General features: G+C 40.2%; 1 protein-coding gene across 12 annotated transcripts in view; it reads left to right on the top strand.

Annotated features, from left to right (window-relative positions):
• Positions 1 to 23,627, top strand: part of NEDD4L (NEDD4 like E3 ubiquitin protein ligase) — a 406,323-nt gene that overhangs the window by 192,618 nt on the left and 190,078 nt on the right. The gene's annotated exons all lie outside the window — the stretch shown is intronic.

Raw genomic sequence — 23,627 nt, 5'->3', positions numbered from 1 at the left:
ATCGATCTCACACTCACTATACAGGGTTGAATAAGCATCCAATACCACATTAAGAGCTAAGGATCAAAAGCTGTTCAAAAGTATCAGAGCTTACAACAGTTTTAATGGCTTATGTAGGTACTTTTAATGGAAACCATTTGTTTGCTTTGTATTTGTTGCTGTCTGATTCTAAATATGAAAGAAGTGGTCTTGAAATCCCAAACATTTTGATTTATTAATTTCAATTTTGGTTTTATTATTTCAGCCATTAACCCTAACAAATGAGACACTATGCAGTTTTGGGATAGGATAAATTCTTTTTATAAATTCCAACTTAGTTACCCTCCCCAGATATAGAGATGTTGTCCCCTCATTTGTCTATTCTTCCCCGCCTATGTTTCTGCCTTTTTTTAATGCTTTTAATGTTTTTAATGTTTTTATACTATTATTGTTTAATTCTGTTTTAGTACAGGGTATGGGGGGGCGGTAGGTCTAGGGTTTGATTTTTAATTGTATTGTAATTGATGTATTTTATTGTTGTAACCCGCCCGGATTCTTCGTGATTGGGTGGGCTATAAATAAATCTTTATTATTATGATTATTACATATGCTACAAACAGAAGTGGAGTTTTTCCATGGAAAGATATACAAAACATGACAAGTTTTTAAAAATTGTGTGTTTCATTGTTGCTCGAGTGCCATTAGCCTCTTAAATTTTCCAGCTTTATGAGAAAACAAACAAAAGAGATATTTTTTGGCCCTTATGGCTTCTGTGACTGTGTGAACATGGCATATCATTGCAACGCAGTTCAACACAGGAAGGCAACATCTAATAGTGGGAAGACATTGTGATTAATAGCAAGAATTTTATTCTATCCCAATTTAATGTCTTGGCATGTGCATATCACGCTGATCATAGACACCTAGCACCAAATGGATCCCAAATAAAGGAATCAAGTTTATGATGACATCTTTATTTTCCTTTTAAAATAGTATTGTTGCTATTAGTGTAGGGGAAAAATCTTTGTAAAATTTCCAGATTGAGAGAAAAGAGAAAACACATAAATTCCAGCAAATGTTTACTTGGTTTAATTTTGCTGAGGTTTTACTCTCCTTACTACATCCCCCTGGTTTTATTGTGGACATATTGAAATGGCATTAAATTGCTTGAGGTCATTTTGTTCTCTGAATTTCTGGTGGTGAAGTTTTTAAAGTCATAAAGGCTCTTGTTCTGAAGTTTCTGTACTAAAATGATTTTTTCTGGGGCTCACTAAAGCTGAGGTGTAAAGTAAATGCATATGTAAATATTAGGTGTCACTGAAGGTGACTGAAAGAGACAAAAGATAAGGGCCCAGATGTCTTGTGAACTCTTATGCAAACTGGAGTGCGGTGTGTGTGTGTCTTTTATTAAGCACTAATTCACATTAAGAAAGTGAATGAGCCAGCTCTTCTGCAACATTATTTAACAGTCTTGTATATTTTCAGTACTGTCAACAATGGTTAGATGTATATTTTCCCCTATACTGAGCACTCAAGGAAAGCTAAGGCATTGACTTAAATGGCTGTGCATGTCCTATGTAGAGCTCAAGATAGAATAAGAGTAGAAAGAGGCAACTAGAGGACTAGGAGGGACAATTTTTGGATTTATTATAAATGCCTAGTTTATAATTAGAAGTAGAGTAAGTATTCTGAAGTAATAATTAAAATCTGTTGTCAGCATCTAGTGTTGTGCTGTACATCCATCCTAATTTCAGGGGAATATTAATTTATTAAATGTAGTTATAGCTTAAGTATTAAAACAAAAACAATTTGTACTTCTTTAGACATTTTATTGTGATATTTCTTCATAATATAAATATTAATTAAATGCTATCACATGTAGTATTTGATTATTTAAACATGATACATAGCAAATAATAGAATAAATCCACGTGAAACAGACAAGGTTGCTATATAAGTCAGAAACAACCTGAGGAGAAACAACAGTGACTGGTTTAAAAAAAAACACTGTGATATTGCAATGGAATGGTAGATGACACCTCTCTTGGGAATCAATTTCATTATTGAGTCTTTAGGGGCAAAATCTAATTTCTAGTGTGCTTCCCATTGCAAGATTGTTTATTTGTTTGTTTAAAAAGTAGAGATATAATGGATTCTTTCTGGGAAAGGGATAGAACAGGACCAGGCCATATACACAACTATTGGTCCATCTAGTACAGTTACATCAACTCTCATTGGCAGCTGTTTTTTAGCATTTTAGGCAGGATTCTTTCCTAGCCCTGCCTGGAGGTCCATGACAGTCTTTTATCTTCATACTAACTGGCCCTGGCCCTGATTAGCTTCTGAAATCATATGAGATCAGATATGTTTCACATTGGCGTGGTGGTACAGGTAGAAGACTTGTAGCCCTCCAGATACTGATGGACTTTCAATTCCTAACAGCCCCAGACACCATAATGCTGGTCACAGATGACAGAAGTTGTAGACCAGCAAAATATGAAGGGCTACAGGTTTACTGTTTGTTTTCTGTTACACTTGCCTGTACAGTTCATTTGTTTGCTTAATTGATTGATTTATACACCACGTGTGTGTGTTGTGTGCCTTCAACTTGTTTCTGGCTTATAGTGGCCCTGAGGCGAATCTATCGCATGTTTTTCTTGGTGAGATTTATTTAGAGGAAGTTTGCAATTGCCTTCCCCTGAGACTGAGAGACTGTGAGTTTCCCAGTGTCACCCAGTGGCTTTCATGGCCAGCCAGGAATCAAACCCTGGCTTCCAGAGTCATAGTCCAATGCACAAACTTCCATGCTGGCTCTCATGCACCATATACCCTTCTTTATAAGAGCTCAGGATGCTAAAAGAACTTACACAAAAGCAGAGTGGTAAACAGTGTCTCTGAATTTAAGCGAGTTGCCATTTTTCTTTCTATAAACAAAATTGTTAAGGACATAAAAGGAATTCCAAGAAATAATTGAATTTTGCCTGTTCGACAAGGGTAATGTGCAAGGATAAGGCTTTTAAATTAAAAACTGATCCATGGAAGGAGACGTCAATGCCAATATGTATTATTTTCTGTAAGAATGCAAGTAAGCAAAACAGAGAAGTACTAGTAGTACAGCATGCAGAAACATCCCTGTTTGTTTGGGGGTGTTTTTTATTTTAGAGGGAAAAATGCTAATTCAAGTTCTTGAAAACAACTCCATGAAAGCATACTTGAGTGCCCTTCTTCTCATGCCACAAATATGGTTTTGTTCTGGGACCCTTTATTTACCCATGCCACCATTTGTATCTTTCCTTGTGTTGAATGGGGATTCATGACCATTTAAAATGTAACACTTGAAGCTATGTGTCATTTTGGGTCCACAGACCATTTTTGTAAAAGTTGTGCTCGCCAAACAATTATCATTAGAAGGTAATTTTCAATATTAGATAGAAGTTGAGACACTTTGGCAGTTGGTATACATAAAATAAGGCTGAGATAGGCACACAGAGTTGTCTGCCTGCATATATGCACTTTCCTATTTCTTATGGTGTTGGGTATAGTTCCAGGAAGATGTTACAGTGCATAGTCCAAGACCATGCACCTGCTGCTGAAATGAAAGTAATTATATACACAAGCACTATGTGTGAAGCAATATTCCATGTACACTTGAATCCATGTGATTGGGCTGCATGTGTGCACATCAGGTTCTCATATCTGTGTATTGGAGTGTTCCACTTGAATCTGGTGCCCTTTCACATTACACAATTAAAACATTATGATTCTATTTTAACTGCCATGCAATCCTGAGATTGGCAGTTTATGGCAAGGTGTGGCATGCAGATTTGAGTGTTGGACTACAGCCCTGGAGATCAGGGTACATTTACCCGGTAGTCAGCCATGGAAACCAACCTGGGACCTTGAGTGAGTCACACACTCCCAGTCCCCCAAAACCCTGTGATAGATTTGTCTTAGAGTCACCATCAGTCAGAAATGACTTGAAGACACAACAGCAACAACAACATTTAGAATTGTCAGCCAGACAATTCTGGGACATCACTGAACACCAAAATCCAGGTTTTCACACAGGATGCAGCCAGGGCAATTAAGGTGAAATGAAAGTGCTATGATTATGTTAGTGTGAAAAGGGCCCTTGATCTTGTATTGCTCTCAGTTCTGTTTATTCATTTAAGAGATTTATATCCTGCTTTCCCCCAAAATGGGAATCAAGGCGCCTGTTGGGCTAGTAGCACGTCTAAATGTCTACATATTTACAATTGTGCAGTTTTTGTGGTCTGCTCCTCATGCATATTTTGCTTTTATTTTTTTAAAAAATCAGACAAGATTTTGCTTGTAAACTGGCTCACTTCCATATTTTTATTCCCGTTCATTTTCATGGCAGGCATTGTTCACCTAGTTGCACAAGCAGCAACCAGAAAGAAAATATTTTCTAAACTAGTAGCCCTTTCTTTTGGTATTACAATTACATTTCTTCTCATATTAGAATAATTTGAAGGAAGGTGGTACTTTTTATTTTCATAATACAATGGGCTAATGCTGTTACCAGGTTTATACAAATGTACACAATTTTGTAATATTTTAGTATTTTACAATTGTAAACCACCATGCTTAGTTGGCAAAAACAACAAAAACAAAAAGGCAGAGCCTGGGGAAAATTAAGATCAGAAAAGACAGTCGATACATAGAGGAAATAATAAAAATAACCCCCAAATGTACAATGGAAATGTCCTGGTGGTACAGTGGTTAAATGCCTGTACTGCAAGCCACAAGGTTATGAGTTCGATCCCAGGGGGCTCCAAGGTCCACTCAGCCTTGCATCCTTCCATAGGTCACTAAAATGACTACCTAGCTTGTTGGCATCAGTTAGTTTACACATTGTAAACTGCTTAGGGAGTGCTTAGTTCACTGATAGATGGTATTTTATTGCTATTGCTAAATCAGGGTCAAGGTATTACCAAATCTAGAGCGATCAACGTCACAGTGAAATGTTAGATACGGACAGAGCAGATTTACATCATTCATTGTATGTAAACAGAAGTTTTGATTGATGCTATAAACATTGTTAAGATACTCATCTAAACAGTTATTCCTCATTGGAATAGCTGGTTGTTGTATTTTTTTCAATCTAGTTTTGTGGGCACGGGGAAAACAGTATCTTTACAAATTGAAATTCTCCACTAGATATGCTTATTTTTAGAGATATGTGCTTTGCATATTCCAAGGCTAAGAGGCAATTTGTAAACAGAAGCCCAGTTCAGTCACAGTCCTGAACTGGAATGAGCTGTAGCGCATCATGCATGCTCCCTCATCAGACCTTGGAAGAAAAATTCTTTTTGGACCACAATTTTCAGAATCTCTTACTTAGTATGTCTGGGAGATTTTGGAAATTTTAGTCCAAAAGTAACTTTGTTAAGTACTGCTCCTCTTCCTTCTCGTGTGCAGTAACAAGACTGAACATTTCCATTTTTAGTTGTCCCCTTCAATTTTTTTATATTTTGTATGCTATGGTAGAAGTAAAGGAAAAGCTGGATTAATCTAACTGGAATTATTTTAGACCATAGCTTTGGATCTTGGTTGGTTATCTATTCACAGTTAATCAAAGACGGATGCAGAGTAGGAGGGCCGAGGAATGCAGAATATAAGAGCCTACCGAATGTTCTCATAACAAGAAACTAGAATTCAAAATTATATCTGAAGTGGACCAATGGAGGATTTTTCTGTTATTTTCTGTGGTGTTGTGTAAATGCTGCAGAATATACACTCGCTTTTGCTATTTATTCTAAGGACAGCCACAAGCCACAAGCACAATTTGTTATTATTATTATTATTATTAACCTTTATTTATGAAGCGCTGTAAATTTACACAGTGCTGTACATGCAATCTTTTTAGTTAGACAGTTCCCTGCCCTCGGGCTTACAATCTAAAAAGACATGACACAGAAGAAGAAGGGAGTGGTGGCGGGAAAGGGTAAGAGGTCCAGCAGTTCCTCTCTATCTCCAAGGCCTGGACCAAGGCAGATGGACTGGAGGGAGGGCTTGGCTTCAAAATGGAAGGTTAATCTTCATCCAGGGAAAATACATACTCTCAAGTAGGATAATACATATACAATACATAGCAATACAGGAAATGGTTCGATAAACAGGCAACAAAAGAACATCAGATAGTAAGCAACAATTATGCAATGCCTGGGAAGGCTTCTCTGAACAGGATGGTTTTCAACTTCGTTTTGAAGCTAGTTAAAGAAGTGATGTCATTATTAATTGACTATTAACCAACGCTGATCTAAAGAGTTGAAAAAAATATCTTGAAAATTGAAGCAAAATTTTCTGTTATTATTATCATGTCTTGTTAGCAATCATGATATGAAATTTTGGAATGGTTTACCCACAACTATCTCAGAAACATAATAGTTTGAAATCATAGGTAGACAAATATGTGGATGATGGGACATTTGAGAGAAGATTTTGAAGTTGTGTGGGCTACATAGTTTGTGGACTGTTTGCTACTTTGATTCTTCAGTTATACTATCAAATGTGTTCACTTACCAAAATAAAATGGCATGTTCTCACTATAGTATGGTCCTCGTAATTCTGAAATCACTATTAACTCTGGCAAAATAAGATCCAGCATTTATGTTATCATAAATTATAACATCCATATTATCATAACCTAAGAAACCTGCTGGATCACACCAGCAGTCTTTTTTTCAGCCAGAAACATGCCTTTTGCCAATTGTAGTAGGTTCTGACACAAAAATACAATTTTCAAGAAGGAAATAGGAATAGATTTCAAAATATATTTTGCAACGAAAGCTGGCTTTACTATCAAATACCATAAAATAAATTCCAAAGCCCATATTGCAGTAAAACCTTTATTAGGCCAACCAAAAAGGCACAAAATTAAGCAAGCACATTTTCAAAATGTTTCTTCTTTAGACAAAGATGGTTTTTAAGGATGCTTGTAGGGGAAATATAGAAAAGAGATATGATAGTGTTAGAGTCAGGTAGGTTGCATTGTTGTTTTGAGAGGGATTGGGGGAAGGGTCTGGAAATTGTAAAAGTAGGCGCATCAGATCCCACTCCTTGGTTGTGAGTTCAATGTTTGATTTGCCGTTTGAATGTACAAAACCAAGCAAAAACCCCTGAAAACTCAAACTTGTCATTATCTAACTCAGAGGTGTCATTTTGGCTATATCCTAAACAAACCAGTTCATTATTTCTTTTTGGTAAGGCACAGAGTTTTGAAAACGATCATCTGCCTGCCTGTCTGTCTATATGTCCCAATAATGCCATCATTGTACATATGAAATGTTGTAAACTATATTTCTACTAACAATAATTTTTAACACTGTTAAGTTGCCATATGAAATTTTTTTAGCCATGAAGTTGACTTTGTAAGTAATTTGTATTTTCTGATTTCATCATTTGTTTTCTGTGTAGTTATCTCCAACTACAGATGGTGAAAGGGATGCCAAGGACTGGGCTTGTATCATGGTCCCTCTCCTATCCACTTTTGGCATTTTCCTTCATCACTTTGGCTGGCTGAGGGCTGCTTTGTACCAACACAGAGCAGCTTTCAGCATCCTTCTCAAGTCCAGTACCAGTAAACTAATGGCATTACACCAGTGCAAGGACGCTTACATGTGATCCTATCCCATTTCAAGTGGCTGTTAAATAGAAAGTAGGATCACTTCACTTTGGAGTCCCCTCTGCTTTATTGGGAACACTTTTTTAGGTTGTGGTGGGAAATGCATATGTTCTTAAACCAAAACTGAGTGCATTTTGTGAAAGCGGTTTGCACAAAATAAGTCTGAGTCTCTTCCAGTTTGGCTAGTTCATGTGTACTTGATTGATATCGGACCTAGGATTTGGTCTGTAGGCAGCAGCTGTTTCAAGCCTTATGTATTTAGAGTGAAAACATTCGTGTGGGGCGTCTGTAGTCCTACTGCCACTGAGTGTTTATGACCTTTCAAATATTTTCTCTTTTAGTCCGAAGAGCTTTCAGGCAGGCAGGATGTATTTCATTACAGGTTATCGTAAAATGAGGAGTAAAACAAGAGCGTGGGACCTAACATTTAAAGTGCAAGACTTGGAGGCTAATAACCTTCCCCCTGTCTCCTCAGTTATATTGTATTTTTCACACCTTTAGAGAGCCATGTGTCTGTGTCTTGGCATGCTGGTCTATCAGTATGTAAGAACATGGTGGACAACTGGTATAAGCAAGGACTACTGTGTTTTCTGTTGACAGAATATCAATTTCATACACAAAATATTCAAGGATTTGGATTCTTTAGGAACTGCTGACAAAGGCACAGACCCCTTCTGGGCACTGGAATGTAGAACTGCCATAGTCACAAAGTGACTCATGTCTTTCTCCCATCTTGCCTGATTATATCCAACTGTTGTACTAAATGATACTAAATTTCATGCCAAGACTTTTCTGGTTATGGCCAGAAAAGCTTTGTCTGGATTTTGATCTAAGTGTTGGGGAAGTGCTTGTGGTGTCAGGCTGTTCTTAGCAGCACTAGCAGCAGTTCTGCTAGAATAATTTTGCAATCACAGGCATAGCTTAGCGGGCGGCCTGTCCTAGTTTACCTCTAGACGATGACACAAGATTGGAAGACTAGAATTCCCCTCCCTGCAGGGACATCACGTATTCCAGGCGTAGGGTAGATGTCTGAGTGGCTTTCTTTTCATTGTTAATCTATGCTTCTCTTTTTATTTGTGTGGGTAGGGAGTGGCATATTGTTGTGCCAGTCCTCTTGATTTTTTAACCTTAGTTTTTTAAACTGAATATTTTCTTCCCTTTTCAAAAATGGGAAGTTTAGGTACATACCTTATATCTTTGTTTTAAAAAATTCAAACTATTTATATCTTTCTGGCCACTGCCTCCCTCAAAGCAATATCTGTCTGTCTGTCTTTCTAAAAATTGTGTGTGTGTGTGCATGTGTGTGTGTGTATGCACATGCACGACTATTTAAAAAAATCAGACTGAACCCATTTTTAAAAGCTGAAAGACCTCAAAAAACATTACTGTTCAGACTTCCATGTTGGTATGTCAACAGCAGTGGAGGCATCTTGAATTTCCATTGAGAAGGAGTTCCACAATGATGATGCTATAGAGAAGGCCCTTACTCCTGTATTCATCAGCCTAACTTTCTTGGAGCATTTGCTGAAGGTTTCAGGTTGTTAATAGGCTCATATTAGAAAAGATATCTTTCCAATATCTTGGACCACCAAACTTTTGAGGTCTTTATTGGTCAAAACCAATACATTTAGTTCTTTTAATATGTTTTTCATATAAGATGGGCCTCTTGGATTGTGGGAAAACTTGAAAAGGTGGTGTTTCTGTCAGATGAACAGGAATGAGTTGCTACCTGGGCATTCCTTGTAAAATGGTGTCAAATGACACTGGTATTGTGGAATAAAATAAGCCTATTTACCTTTCAGTTTATGTTATGAGGACTAGGCATACAACAGTTCAGTAAAGTGAACAGTCAGTCCTGGTTTGAGGTAAATAACTTTTCAAAGCAAAGATTTAGACTAGAATTCTATTGGGTTGTCCTAAAGACCATACTGTACTTTCCTCAGTTTATGTAAGGAGCTATCTAGTACAGTGCTTTACGTGGCTTTCAGCATACGCTGAAAGCCGCATGGGGAGAAGGGCCGCAGCGCACACAAGCCCCTTTTATTTAAATGGGGCTCAAGCAATCGCGGTATTTGCTTTACACGGGGGAGTCCGGAACGGATCCCCTGTGTAAAGTAAGGGCGCACTGTACTTCTGTACTGATTCCTTGAGAGATTTTCTTCTTTCACAACCCTTCACAATTGTGTATTCTGGGATTTTATACACCAATAGGAGGGAAGAGCCTGATAGTGTGGTCTTGAATTAAAGACAAATTTGAGAGATTTCCCCACTAGCAACATCCAAGAGGAACAGAAATAGCTAGAATGTGGAAAGTTACTTCTTAAAAGTCAGTGTTGCAGTTGCAGTTCTGAGGCCCTCAAAAGTATTTAGTTACTATTGTGTAATGTGATTACACTTAAAAAATAACTCTTTACTTCCTCATTATTCAAAAGTAACTAAGGGCTGAAACAGACGGCCCAAATGCGCTGTGCTGGCACTGATTTTAGCGTTTGGGACTGCGCGGCAACCGCACGGTCCCCAACCCTAATACATGCTGGCAGCGTAATCATGGCGGCATCCTGCGTACATGGGTGCTGCGTCTGCATGTTGCATTGTGCCAGTTACATCATGAGTGCACCATTGGCGCACTCACGACGTAACAATGGCAGCACAAAGACAACCCGTTTTTTTCGGGTTCTTTTTACTCTGGAGTGACGGCGCGCGGTTTGGAGGCTGCACCATCCCTCCAGAGTAAAAACAGGCACCTGCAGATCTCCGTTTCATGGTGTTCTGTACTAGGCCTAAAATAGCCCCTTTTTAGTTGTTCAAAACACATATCAGAACGCTACAAGCTTCTGGCCTCTGGCAGAAAATACAGCTAAGTAATAAGACCAGGCAATGGTGGTGTCTGCACTGCCCAGAGTACCCTAGGAGAAGCCTGGAGTATTTTGGCCCTGGAACTGCCACAACCTCCCTCAGAGTGTGGTGGAGTCTCCCTTCTTGGAAGTCTTTAAACAGAGGCTGGATGGCCATCTGTTGACTATGCTTTGATTGAGAGTTCCTGCATGGCAGGGGGTAGGACTGGATGGCCCTTTTGGTCTCTTCCAACTCTGTGATTCTATGAACTTTCCCCAGTACCTGGGACCCTTCATTGTGATGTTGTGAGTTTAATCCCAGGCAGGGATCTAAGGTCCACTTAGCCTTCCATCCTTTTGTAGGTTGGTAAAATGAGTGCCGAGCTTGTTGGGGGCAATTAGCTTATACTGTATAAGCAGTATATAAATGTTCATGCTATTGCTATTGATATGGGGAAGCTGATCACATGCACATCTTGCCGTGCCACAAGAGCAAGTTGTTCGCTCTGAGGTCAGAGTGAGTGGGCCACCATTGTCCTAACCTTAGAGCGAGCAACTCACCATCACTGTGCTGAGCTGCACAGTGGCACATGCATATGAACAGATGCCCATAATCACAACAGATCTTCCAGGAAGATCAATAGCAAAAAGTGATTTTAAAAATCTGTTAATAAGGGGGGTATACCTTGGGTTTGGTGCTGAACTGGCTGGATATCATCCGGACTAATTGCACCAGACTTTGGGATTGGGCTCTGGGCTGTCTGGACTTGCCATTGAGAGGATGTGGGAAGGATGTACAGAGCCTATGAAAATAATATTTACAGTTATACTGGATAAGGTAGGAAATTATCCCTCTTTACCTTCATAATGTAATTTCACCATGCCTTAGTTACTGCACACACAAAAGGTGGAGATTTAATTCCAAGTAACAGGTCATCATAGTGCCTAACTCCCAAGATCTGGAAATTACAAGGCATTTGTGCTCATTTGTATTCTTTGCTATACAGTGGGGTTGAGGTGGGTGGGCAGGGAAGCATTGCGAAGCAGACTGCTCATTGCATGTTCCCTTGTTTGCTTAAGTTACTTGGGCTGTGCTGTGAATGCCTGGTTTCAGCCCTGTAGTCATGGTGATAAGGAGCCTATCATTTAAATTAATGAGCTGTCATTTTACTGTAAAATAGAATCATAGAATCATAGAGTTGGAAGAGACCACTAGGGCCATCCAGTCCAACCCCCTGCCATGCAGGAAATCCAAATCAAAGCATCCCTGACAGATGGCCATCCAGCCTCTGTTTAAAGACCTCCAAGGAAGGAGACTCTATCACCTTCCGAGGAAGTGCATTCCACTGTCGAACAGCCCTTACTGTCAGGAAGTTCCTCCTAATGTTCAGGTGGAATCTCTTTTCCTGTAGCTTGCATCCATTGTTCCGGGTCCTGTTCTCTGGAACAGCAGAAAACAAGCTTGCTCCCTCCTCAATATGACATCCTTTCAAATATTTAAATAGGGCTATCATATCACCTCTTAACCTTCTATTCTCCAGGCTAAACATTCCCAGGCCGAGTCGTTCCTCATAGGGCAAGGCTTCCAGACCTTTCACCCTTTTAGTCGCCCTCCTCTAGACACGCTCCAGTTTCTCAATGTCCTTTCTGAATTGTGGCGCCCAGAACTGGACACAATATTCTAGGTGGGGCCTGACCAGAGCAGAATACAGTGGCACTATTACTTCTCTTGATCTAGACACTATACTTCTATTGATGCAGGCTAAAATAGCATTGGCCTTTTTAGCTGCCGCATCACACTGTTGACTCATGTTCAACTTGTGGTCTACTTGGACTCCTAGATCCCTTTCACACGTAGTTTCATTCAGCCAGGTGTCACCCATCCTATATCTGTGCATTTTATTTTTACGCCCTAAGTGCAATACCTTACATTTCTCTGTGCTGAATTTCATTTTGTTAGCTTTGGCCCAGCTTTCTAGTCTATTCAGGTCATTTTGAATCTTGATCCTGTCCTCTGGGGTATTAGCTATTCCCCCTAATTTGGTCTCATTTTTAGGTCTCATTTTTAAAGAATATTATCAGCAATGTATATAGGTATTCTATTTTTTATTTTATAGAGAGTATTTTGTTTTGAAGGTTAATGCACAATGAGAAAAGAGATAGAGAGGGAGAAAAAGACAAATCGCTGTGTTTTCTATGGATGTTGCACCTCGTTTTTTCTCATTCTCAACAAAAGGTTTAACAACAACAGCAAGTTAGCTTTTTGACAAAAACTATCCTCACCTCCATTCAGTGGACATATTTGTGTGGATATGGTAGGAGTTATAGGAGAGTTCCTGGTTAGAAAATAATGTACTAGGACTTTTCAGTGGACACTGACAGATGAGGAAACATCATTTATGTGCAGAGATGATGTCATGTTGCTATGTAAAAATAAAACTTTATATCTTGTTAATAGCCATTATTGCCTTAGAAATCAGTCAAATGGTTGTTAAGAGGTTAAATCCTGTCAGTCTTACCCAGAATGTTGTTGTTGTTGTTGTTGTTGTTGTTGTTGTTGTGTACCTTATAATTGATTTCGACTCATGGTGACCCCATAGATGAGACACTTCCAGAACCCCCTGTCCTCACCACTCTGCTCAGTTTTTTCACACTTATGGCCATAGCCTCCTTGACTATGTCTTTCCATCTAGTATGCAGTCTACCGTATTTTCTCCCACTCTCTGCTCTCCATCTTTCTAAGGATTATTACATTTTCTAGTGAGTCATGCCTACCTGGAATAGACCCACTGAAACAAATCACAGATAATTCAAATCCCACTTATTTCAGTGGGTCCATTAATTTAGACAGGATTAATAGGAGCCCTGGTGGTGCAGTAGTTAAATGCCTGTACTACAACCATTCACAGCCACAGGGTTCAATCCCAGGCATTGCTCCAGGGTCGACTCAGCCTGGCATCCTTCTGTAGGTCACTAAAATGAGTACCCAGCTTGTTGAGGGCAATTAGCTTACACACTGTAAACCACTTAAGGAGTGCTTAAGTGCACTAATAAGCAGTATAGAAACATACTTGCTATTGCTGTAATATTACAAGCATAGTGCTTTGATTGTTGAATTAGGACTCTGAAAGACGGGGTAATCAAATCCTTGCATAGCCATGGAAACCCACTAGGTGGCCTCAGGCAAGTCACACTCTTAGCCTTAGAGGAAGGCAATGGCAAACCTCTTTTGGACAAAGCTTGGCAAGAAAATCCAGCAATAGAATCACCTTAGGGTTATCATAAGTGAGAAACTAGATTTAGTCTTTGGATTACTACCTTTCCTCAAATGAGACACAGCTTCACAACTGGTAGAAAACCAGTGGTGCAGCTTTGAGAAGATGCAGTGATGGGTGAAGCATCCATAGAACTGCCATTTTGTAACTTGCAAAAAGGAGGGGTGGGAATCGTTTGGTCATCCTGATGTTGGCTTGCCACTCACAGCACTTCTCACTATGAGCTATATTATTTAGCATTGATCGGACTTGTAGTTCAACAACATCTTCTATAGGGTCACATGATTCCTACATCTGGGGAAAAGGCTTAGAAGGGTTCTTCTGTAAAAATAGAAATGTGTCTCTCTGATAAAAGTATGATCTGTCTGAATTATCAAGCACTTTCAGATTGTCTGTCTTTGAACAGTAGATAGCTATGTGAAATGGCAGGTTTTCTCAGCTATCTATAACATGACATAAAATGGTTTATGGAAAGGATTCATACTCCTGTTTTTCATTAATGATATATTCTCTGGCCTAGAGATCTTTCATAGGAAATGAATTTGATGGAAAAGATGCAAGCATTAGCTTATTAAACATTTCATTTATTCAGGGGCCAGCGGAGGGGAGTATTCCTGAAAATTTGGGAAACCAGAAGCAGCAGGATGGTGCTGGTTTTAGAGCTTGAATGAGGAGTCAGTTGCCAGAGCATGGACATTTTCCCTTTCTGGACTACAATACACATGATCCCCTGGCCAGCAGCATGCCAGCCTGGGAATTCCAAGACTGATAGTCCAAAAAATAAAATAAAAAATGGTTTGCGCTTATGTCCTTCTGAGTGTGTGCCCTTAGTATTTTCAGTTGTGTTTTTAAAAGTTTAACCTGTTTTCTAAGCTATTGGCATAGCTGTGGATCTCAGCAGCTGCCTGACATATTTGTAGACTTTTAAAGAGCAAACTGGAACTGTTTTGTATTTTTGTACTCACTAATGTTACAAGTCCTATGGTAAAGTGCCATTTGATCTCTCCACTTCATTTCATTTTAAAAAAACATGAATATTTAACTTACTAAGATATTAGGCATGTGATTTGCCTATACTGAAATGAATAGGAAAGTGAAATTAGTGAACACATAAGCCAGTCTTCCCCAGCTCAGTCCCCTCCAGATGTTTTGGGCTATCCAGCAAACATGGCTAACAGCCTGCCTGCTGGGAATTATTTTTTTCCAGTTTATAACCTACCCTTCCACACAATATTTTTGTATAGCTAACAGTCTGTATGAAAACACCCAGTTAAAATCACAAGTTCTGATAAGCTAAAATAACAAATACCAAAAACCTAAAATAATGAATTACAAATGGCTAATAAAGTACCAAAATCCAAACAAAACAATACAGAGAAGCTGCAATAAAAACATACCAGACACTTGATCCCCAAAGCAGTTATAAATTACTTTGTTTTTAATTTCAGCCTGAGACACAAATTTGTCGGAAGTACACAGTTTCGAAGGAAAGGGGTTTCCATAACCAGGATGCTGGTACCAAAAAACCTTTGCCAGGGATGGTTTGAGTTGTGATCCAGCACAGATGTCAATGCTGATGTGTTAGAAGTAACAACATTCCCTGTAACATATTACTTTCAGGGTTCACTGAGGGAATAAAAACTATACATTTGCAAAATAATATAACAGAGTTACATTTGCAAAATAGCATAACACCAATGCAAAATAATGCTACCATATGTAACTTCCTTACTGCAATTAGTAATGTTTACTCAGAACTCCTGAACTAAGAGTAGGAGTCATGTGGACCTTCAGACATTATTATTTAAAATCCCATGCTGGCTGAGAGTTTGGGGCATTGTGAGAGCCAGTGTAGTGTAGTGGTTTGAGCACTGGACAGGGTTCGATTCCCAACTCTGCCATGAAATGCATTGGGTGACTTTGGGCAAGTCACATGCTCTCAGCCTCAGTGGAAGACAATGGCAAACCTCCTCTTAACCAGTCATGCCAAGAAAAATCCCATAACAGGTTTGCTTTAGTGTTGACATAATTCAGAAATGACTTGAAGGCACAAAGCACATACACAAAGTGTAAACAGTAACTTTGCTAAGCTCTGGGAGGGTGCTTGTTTTCAGCTAGTTCTTCAGCCTCTCACACTTTGGCAAGGCACTCTGTCATCATTCAGTGAAGAGTGTGAAATGAGACAAAGGAACTTTGGAAGTCAAGTTCCTGTTTGTTTATAAGGTGTTGTTTTTCTTTCTTTGGGGGTGAGGGGTTGGGATAGAAGGAATGGTTGGTTATGCTAAGCAGCCAGGCTTTCAGCAGTGTTGTCAGAAAGCTGTTACTGAAACTGTGTTCCCTCAGCTTCTATGCTCTTGTATGACTTTTCTGGTATGTATTCCTCTTGAACAGTAAGCTGCAGCCGAGCCCTTTGCTGGCTAGGTGACATCAGTCAGGATGCCTGTGTCCGACGCCAGCCAAAACAGATGTTGGAACAGGAGGTGGGATAAAAAAGAATTCAGTGTCCTCAATTTGTGCTGCCAGCTTCATTTTCCACGGGGCTGGAATTATACTGGTGGCTTTTCTCGTATTACTATTTAAAATGCACGGGTTCCCTCCCCTCCTTCCCTTGCTGGGAACGCTACCAACTATTAACAGCCTTCACTTAATCGTATCCCACTATTAATATCAAATAGTGTGCGTTGCTTACCAGTGATGGTGTTCCCATATCCATGTGTGTTTTGTGAGTCTAAAAATCTGAATAGATGTCAACAAACAACATCCCACCCTCTTACACTGGATCCTCTGCATAGCTGTGGTATTGTCACAGTTTCTCATCTACTGGGCACATTCGAGTGGCCTGGAAATCCGAATACTATCCTGTTCTATAGTAACTGAGGTTTAAATTGTTTTTAAATTAAGTTTTTAAAAAGACCCTGATCCTCTGGACCCCATTGTTGGGAGAAAGGTGGTATATAAATCAAATCAATTAATAGACAAACAAACAAACAAATGCTGCTCTGTCTGTGTGTGTTTATGTGTGAGAAAGAGAGAGATTGAGAGAGAGAGAGAGACCGGGGGGGGGGGGTGTGGCTTCTGTCCAGAATTAAACAGAAGTTAGCTATACTATGTGCATACTCCCCCCTTCTTTATTGGCATGATTAATAAAAAGAAGCAAAAAATATAAAATGCATAAAATATTTTGGATAATTCTCTCTCTCTCTCTCTCTCTCTCTCTCTAGCAATTTAGCAATTAACTTCTGGGATCCAAGTCAAATTGGGGAGAAGTGTGTATGTGTGTGTGTATAGCTGTGATGAGGGACTTATACCCAGATTCTAATGATTACATTCTGGAATGTTAGAGTGCTAAATATTGGTGTATAGATGTAAAGATCTGGGGGGAAGGGAAAGGGGGAGAAAAAAAAGCCTTTTGAAATAAACCCTGGGGAAAAATGTTTATCAGAAAAATGGAAAAATTGCTCCCCACCTTTTATTTTTGTGTTGCCACTGTTGTTCCATTCCAGGGCTGCATCATTTGAGGCGGAGGAATCAGATTTTTGTGTAAATCAAAGCTCAGCTGTGTGAATGCATTTGATATGTGCAGTTTTGGAATCCATTTGTGTGTATCCGCTTATTCTTTTATTTGGATTCTTTTTAAAATATCAACCTACGTAATCATAGGGACAAAACTTGAACTTGACCATAGTTAACACACTATTGTATTTCTTTGCTTTGAAACCCTTGTAAATTTTAGCCCGCTTCTAAATGGTGCTGTCACTTCACCAGAATGAGCCTGTTAACAGTGTTGCTGATCAAAAGTGTGAGGGCTGTAAAATGTCAGCAGTCTGATCCAAGTCCATTTGTGCTTATACAATATGCTTCCAGTTCAATAGCATGGGCTAAAAATGTGTCTGTTTCAAAGATAAGAGTGTGTGGCAAAATGAGCTGTGCCACGTCAGAGTGCAAATAGGTGGCTGAAGGATCCGGCTTTTGAGTGTTTCTCTATATTATAAAACCAAAAACTCTTCCCTGGAAAACAGAGGTACTGCTGTGTTGTACAAGCTTTCTCCCTGAAAGCTTACAAGGCACAGTTTAATTACAAAGGTAGGCAACCTGGAGATTTACTCTGCCATTCCAATAAACCCAGGATGACAGGGAAAACGGTTGAGAGATTGTGGGAATTCATCCCATATAGCTTGGATCGAGGCTGTCGTTGTCCCTGTGTGCTTTCTAGTCTTTTCTGGCTATGACAGCCCTACAGCAAACCTATCATGGGGTTGTTGTTTTTTTGGCACAATTTGTTCAGAGCGCGTTTGCCTTTCCTTTTTCTGAGGCTGAGGGAATATGACTTTCCCAAAGTCACCCAATCTGCATCTACTCTGCAGAATTAATCCAGTTTGACACTGTTTTAACTGTCATGGCGCAATGCTATGGAATTTTAGGCTTCGTAGTTCTCTGAGATATTTAGACTTCTCTGTCAGAGAGCTCTGGTGCCACAACAAACTACAAATCCCAGGATTCCATAGGATGCAGTGTGGCAGCAGCCTATGTCTGTTTCCACTGCTTGAGAGGCAGTCTGAACCCTTATCTGCCAAAGACCTAATCCAACACTCAGGCCACTGTACCAAACTGGTTTTCGAGACTATCTGAAGCACCATATTTTCTTATATGAGATTATCCAGGCTTTGAGATCTTAGGGAAGGGATCTTTGGAGACAGATGAGGTGGGAGCTGCCATGGCTCGATGCTGTGGAATTTTGCGATTTCTAGTTTGTAAGAGAGGGCCTTCTTGGTAGTTGCCCCAAGAAAGTTGTCATCCTACAGCCACTGGGCAATTTTTTTTTATTTTTTTTTGCCTCTGGCAAGTTTTCAGCAACTAATTGGGCTGATGCAAAAGGGCCTTGGTGTTCTGCTTCTTTAACAATCAATTGCTTAAATTTTATTTTTATTTTTATTTTTTAAATTGACAGCCTTTCTGGGGCAACTACCAAGAAGGCCCTCTCTTGCAAACTACAATATCAGTATTTTTTAAAACATTATTATACTATATTTTATGGCTTTTTTCACCTGATGGGTTTTTAGTATCTTTTCTCCAGTACTTGTACTTTTTTTAATTTTTATTATTAAAGAAAGACATTACATACATAAGCCACACACAAGATATCACAATAATACATTAAAAACAAAAACAAAAACAGAAACATTGAGAAAGAGGGGGGGGGGACAGAACCACATGAAACAAACAACAAGCAAAACCATCAAAACAGTACCATAAATGAAGGTATTTTCTTCATGAATGGGTTCAGCAGTCTGTGATATTTACATTATCAATACATACATTTTTTATCTAGTGTGAAAATCTTATTATATTAAATGACTATCTCTAATAGAGATGAATTTAATTATATCCACAGTCCAGCAAATGAATATAACTTATTTCCATATCTGTTACATCCTTTTCTTCTACTTTAATACTTAAAATTTTTAATTTTTCTATTTCCACAAATGTTATCATGGGCATCCAACATTTTTTCCGGCTATTCCAATCTTTTTTCCTAATCAGACAGGTGAGTTTGTCCATTTCTATGTAGGTCAACAATTTCATCCACCAGTCGTCCCAAGTCACCTGCTTCTTCCCTTTCCCTGTACTTGTACTTTTTAAAATCTGGTATCAGTTTTAATTATATTCAAAGCCACCCAGAAAATTGGGATATGAATAAAATAAGTTGTGGTTGCATTCCTTCCAATATTTCACAGGTGAAAACTAGGCCACATGTGTAGGCTTGCCATAACCCGGTGGGAGGCGTGACTCCCCCGCTTTCTAGGGGGCGTTCCCGGTCACGTCACGCCCTTGGGTGGCTGCCCGGCTCCTGGCCCTGCTGCATCCCTATATTGTGATGGGCTGGAGCTGGCAGGGGAGGGGTCTGCTGCTCTGCCTTGCCCCTATTGGCCAGCCCTCCCAAGGAGCAGGCTTAGTCAGGCAGGGCAACAAGGCGCGAGGAGGAGGAGCAGCAGGGCCAGGCAGGTCGGCAGCAGCAGTGGCCCCCGCCCATCCAGGCAGGCCGCTGGGAGAGGGGAGGAAAGGGCCCTGGCCTCTGGGGCAGCCCGGCCTGGGGAACGAAAGGGCCCTTTCCTGGACCCCCTGCCCCCCAGCCCTTCTCCTCCTCCTCCTGCTCTTGCAAGGAAGGGGCTCTGAAGCACCAGGAGAGCTGCCTCACTAAAGGGGAGAGGCACCTCAGGGACCCAGCCGTCGGAGAGGAAGAGGAGGAAGAGCCTCGGCATTTAGGCTCAGAAGAGGAGGAAGGGGCTGGCACCCGGGAGAGGCAAGAGGGCACCTTCCAGGCCCCTCCTGGGCCCCAGCCTCCCCTCAGGATCGCCCCCATCGGACATTGGAAGCCCCCTCCCCAAGGCCCCCCAAACACACACCCCTCTCCTCTCTAACCCTCTCTCTGACTCGCTCTCCCCCTGTTACCCCACTTTAACTGAGCCTTCTCTAACCCCCTTCTATCTACCTCCTTCTCTCCATCTAAACTCCCCTCCAACCCCTCTCTATTTACTCCCCCCTCTCTCTAACCCAGTGATCCCCAAACTGTGCTCTTGAAGGAATTTTGGACTTCAGCTCCCAGAATCTTAGACTATTGAGTAACATGTCTGAGGCTTCTGGGAGTTGAAGTCCAAAATCTCTTAAAGGACACAGTTTGGGAACCACTGCTCTAACCACCTTATTTAATAATAATAATAATAATAATAATAATAGGATTTATTTATATACCACCCAATCACTGGAAATCCGAGCGGTTTGTGAAATTAACAGCCAAACTACACAGGCAAATCAGCTCCTGGCACTGATCAAGCAGAGCTCTGCTCTGGAGCCACAACAAACTACATTTCCCAGAATTCCATAGCATTGATCCAGGACAGTTAAAGTACTGTCAGACTGGGTTATTTCTGCAGTGTGTATGTAGTCTGAGAGCCCTGCAGAGAGAACAACTCTGGTGCTTTAGAATTTAAGCCCATCTAACCCCCCTCTATCTAAGTTCCTTATTTAAGTCTCTTCTAAGCCCCCCTCTAACCCCTCTGTATCTTACTCCTCTTTATCTAACCCCAATCCCCTCTAGGTACCCCATCTAGCCCTCCTTCTATAGCCCCCTTTCTCAAACCCCCTTATTTAACCCCCCTTTCTGTTTAATCCTATATATTTTTTAAAAGAAAGCAGCAATTTTTCATGTCCTCCATTTTTATAAAAGTGTCCTACATTTGAAAATGTTGCCCTACATTTGTCCTACATTTGTCCCGGTTTAGAGGTCCTGACTTATGGCAACCCTACACATGTGGCCGAATCACCATCAGAATGTGGTCATGATGGCAAATATTACTAATGAGAAAGAACATACAAGCTAGGAGTTGTTGGCTTTTGCCTGAGCCTACTGAAGAGGGAAAGATTCATCTCCCCACTGCTGAGTGCAAACTACTTCTGTATTTTTAATTCATTTTGCAGCAACTGAACAAAGGGGGCAGTGGAAGGAATGGAGAAAGACTGAGGCTTTTTAAAAGCAGCTGAAAAAGGTGGATTACAGAGGTTTAATCAAGACTATCCATATGGTTTGAGTGTTGGACTATGACTCTGAAGACCAAGGTTTGAGTCCCAGTTTGGCTTTAAAATCCACACTCTCCCATCCTCAGGCAATGGCTAACCTCATCTGAATTAATCTTGCCAAGAAAATCCTATGATAGGTTCATTTGGCATAAGTCAGAAATGACTTGAAGGCACAATAACAACAACACTCCCTACCAAATTGTAACAGTTGATAGGTACAGTGGACCCTTGTTATACGCTGGGGTTTGGTTCCAAGATCCCCCGTGTATAACAAAATCTGTGTATGCTCAAGTCCCATTAAATATAATGACATAGCAAAATGGTGTCCCTAATAAAAAATGGAAAATCAAGGTAAATTTATACTTTTTTGGAACATTTTCAAACTGTGTATGCTTGAATCCGTGTATAAAAAATCCGTGTATAAGAAGGGCCGACTGTATGTAGTAGTGATGGTGATGGGCCAAGACATCTGGGGAGAGGGTACCAGGTTGCTTATCCCTATTCGATGAGACAAGGAATATCTCAGAAAAATAGTGAGTTAATTTGAGTTCTTTCAAATCCTACATTATTCTGTTAGAGATAAACAGAAGGGCAGTGGAACAGGAAAAGTTGGACATATTGCTGGAGCTCCCTGTCTCTTGTTTGTAACAACCTTGGTAGAGGAAATATGAGATATGCTATACCAATGCAAGGTCCTTCCTGATAAGACATTGCCTGTGTAATCACACTGCCTCAATCAAAGGATTTTATTGGAGGAAATGCAACATCCGTTTGCTGCTCTCCTGATTCTCCCATCTTTTTTCTTTGATGCTGACATCAAACCAGCTTCAGTTTATGGTGACCCTTTGAACCAGAGACCTCCAAGCGCTCCTGTCAACAACAGACTAGCTCAGGCCTTGCAGGGTCAGAGACCTTTCTTCAGTCAATTGAGTTACAATGTGCTTTTCCTCTCTTCCTACTGCCTTCCACTTTACCAAGCACTATTGTCTTCTCCAGTGAGTCATGCCATCTCATGATGTGTCCAGAATAACATAGTTTTGTACCATAAAAAAGTCCATTCAGAGTTGCACAATACCTTTTAAAGTCAGTGGCAGGAGTCCTTTTTCAGCAATTTAGCTACTTTTCTGCTACTTTTCATCTTGGACCAGTAACGATTTTTAAAGACTACAATTCCCCAAACTCCCCATTCACCACGGTGACAATTATAGTCCAAAATTATATAATGTTTTCCAAGCTCTGACTGAATGCTGCTGAGACAAAAGTGCTACAGTGGGCAACACCACTCTGCAGGTGTGTGTGTGTTGTTTTTTAAAGTGTGTGTGTGTGTGTGTGTGTGTGTGTGTGTATACCTAGCAGCTACCAACATGCCAGTTATGCAGCTGATATGCCGACTCTTTTTTCCACTTGCCCCTGGTTTAAGACTAAACCACAATTTCACAGACTACTATTGTGTGTGGTTCTTTGTAAAGAGAAAGCCAGATGAAATCTCATCTGAACCAGTTCCTAATCTTTACTGCTTAGGACAGTTCAGGCCAGAAATTTGCTGCCGATACATTGGCTGATATGGGTTGGGGGTTTTTTGGTTTGTTTTTTAAAACTGAGAAAAATCTTTTGTTTTGAAAATATCTGACCAACACAAACAGATTTTGTGTTGGATTGTTTTAATTATGCTGGAAATGTAACCAAGGAATAATGTAGCTACTCAGTACGTAGTGCTTTGTAGACATATGCATAAATGGTCTCTGCGGGCAGGTGAGAAAGCCTGGCACAGCACAGTGCATATTTGTGCCACCACAATAAATAGAAAATGCTATAAATTCTTGGTTGGCAAGCAATATGTGAAGCTTTGCAAATGTTAACTGTCTCCTGGAAATAACAACAGAATTTTTGTCATCAAAACACTTTTAGAGGTCAGTGGTGATATTGGTTGGGAAGGTGATTTAGAGGACATGTTTGAGACTCCGACTTACCCTGGTATTATGGGCTACCCTATTAATACCTCACTATGGTCCCATAAGACTCTTTTCCTGCTGCTTTTAGTAGGCCAACATGTAGTCCAAGCTCAAATCAAGGTGCTGTTTTGACCTACAAAGCCCAAAACCACTTGGGGCCCTCCTATCTGAAAGACTGCCTCTTATATGAGTCTGCCAGAAAATTGAGATCTTCAGAAGAGGTTTGTAAAATCAGGTTGGTAGGTCCATGTAACAGGGCTTCCTCTGTAGCAGGACCCCCAACTGTTGACTTCCCTATTCGAGGAAGTTAGGAGCGCCGTATCCCTTTTAAGCTTCTGGCAGGCAGCCCAAACAGTGCTATTCT

Source organism: Sceloporus undulatus, chromosome 2, assembly GCF_019175285.1.
Source record: "Sceloporus undulatus isolate JIND9_A2432 ecotype Alabama chromosome 2, SceUnd_v1.1, whole genome shotgun sequence".
In the NCBI taxonomy this organism is placed as follows: domain Eukaryota; kingdom Metazoa; phylum Chordata; class Lepidosauria; order Squamata; family Phrynosomatidae; genus Sceloporus; species Sceloporus undulatus.
The sequence above is the reverse complement of the archived record's forward strand: the minus strand, read 5'-3'. Positions and strand labels throughout refer to the sequence as shown.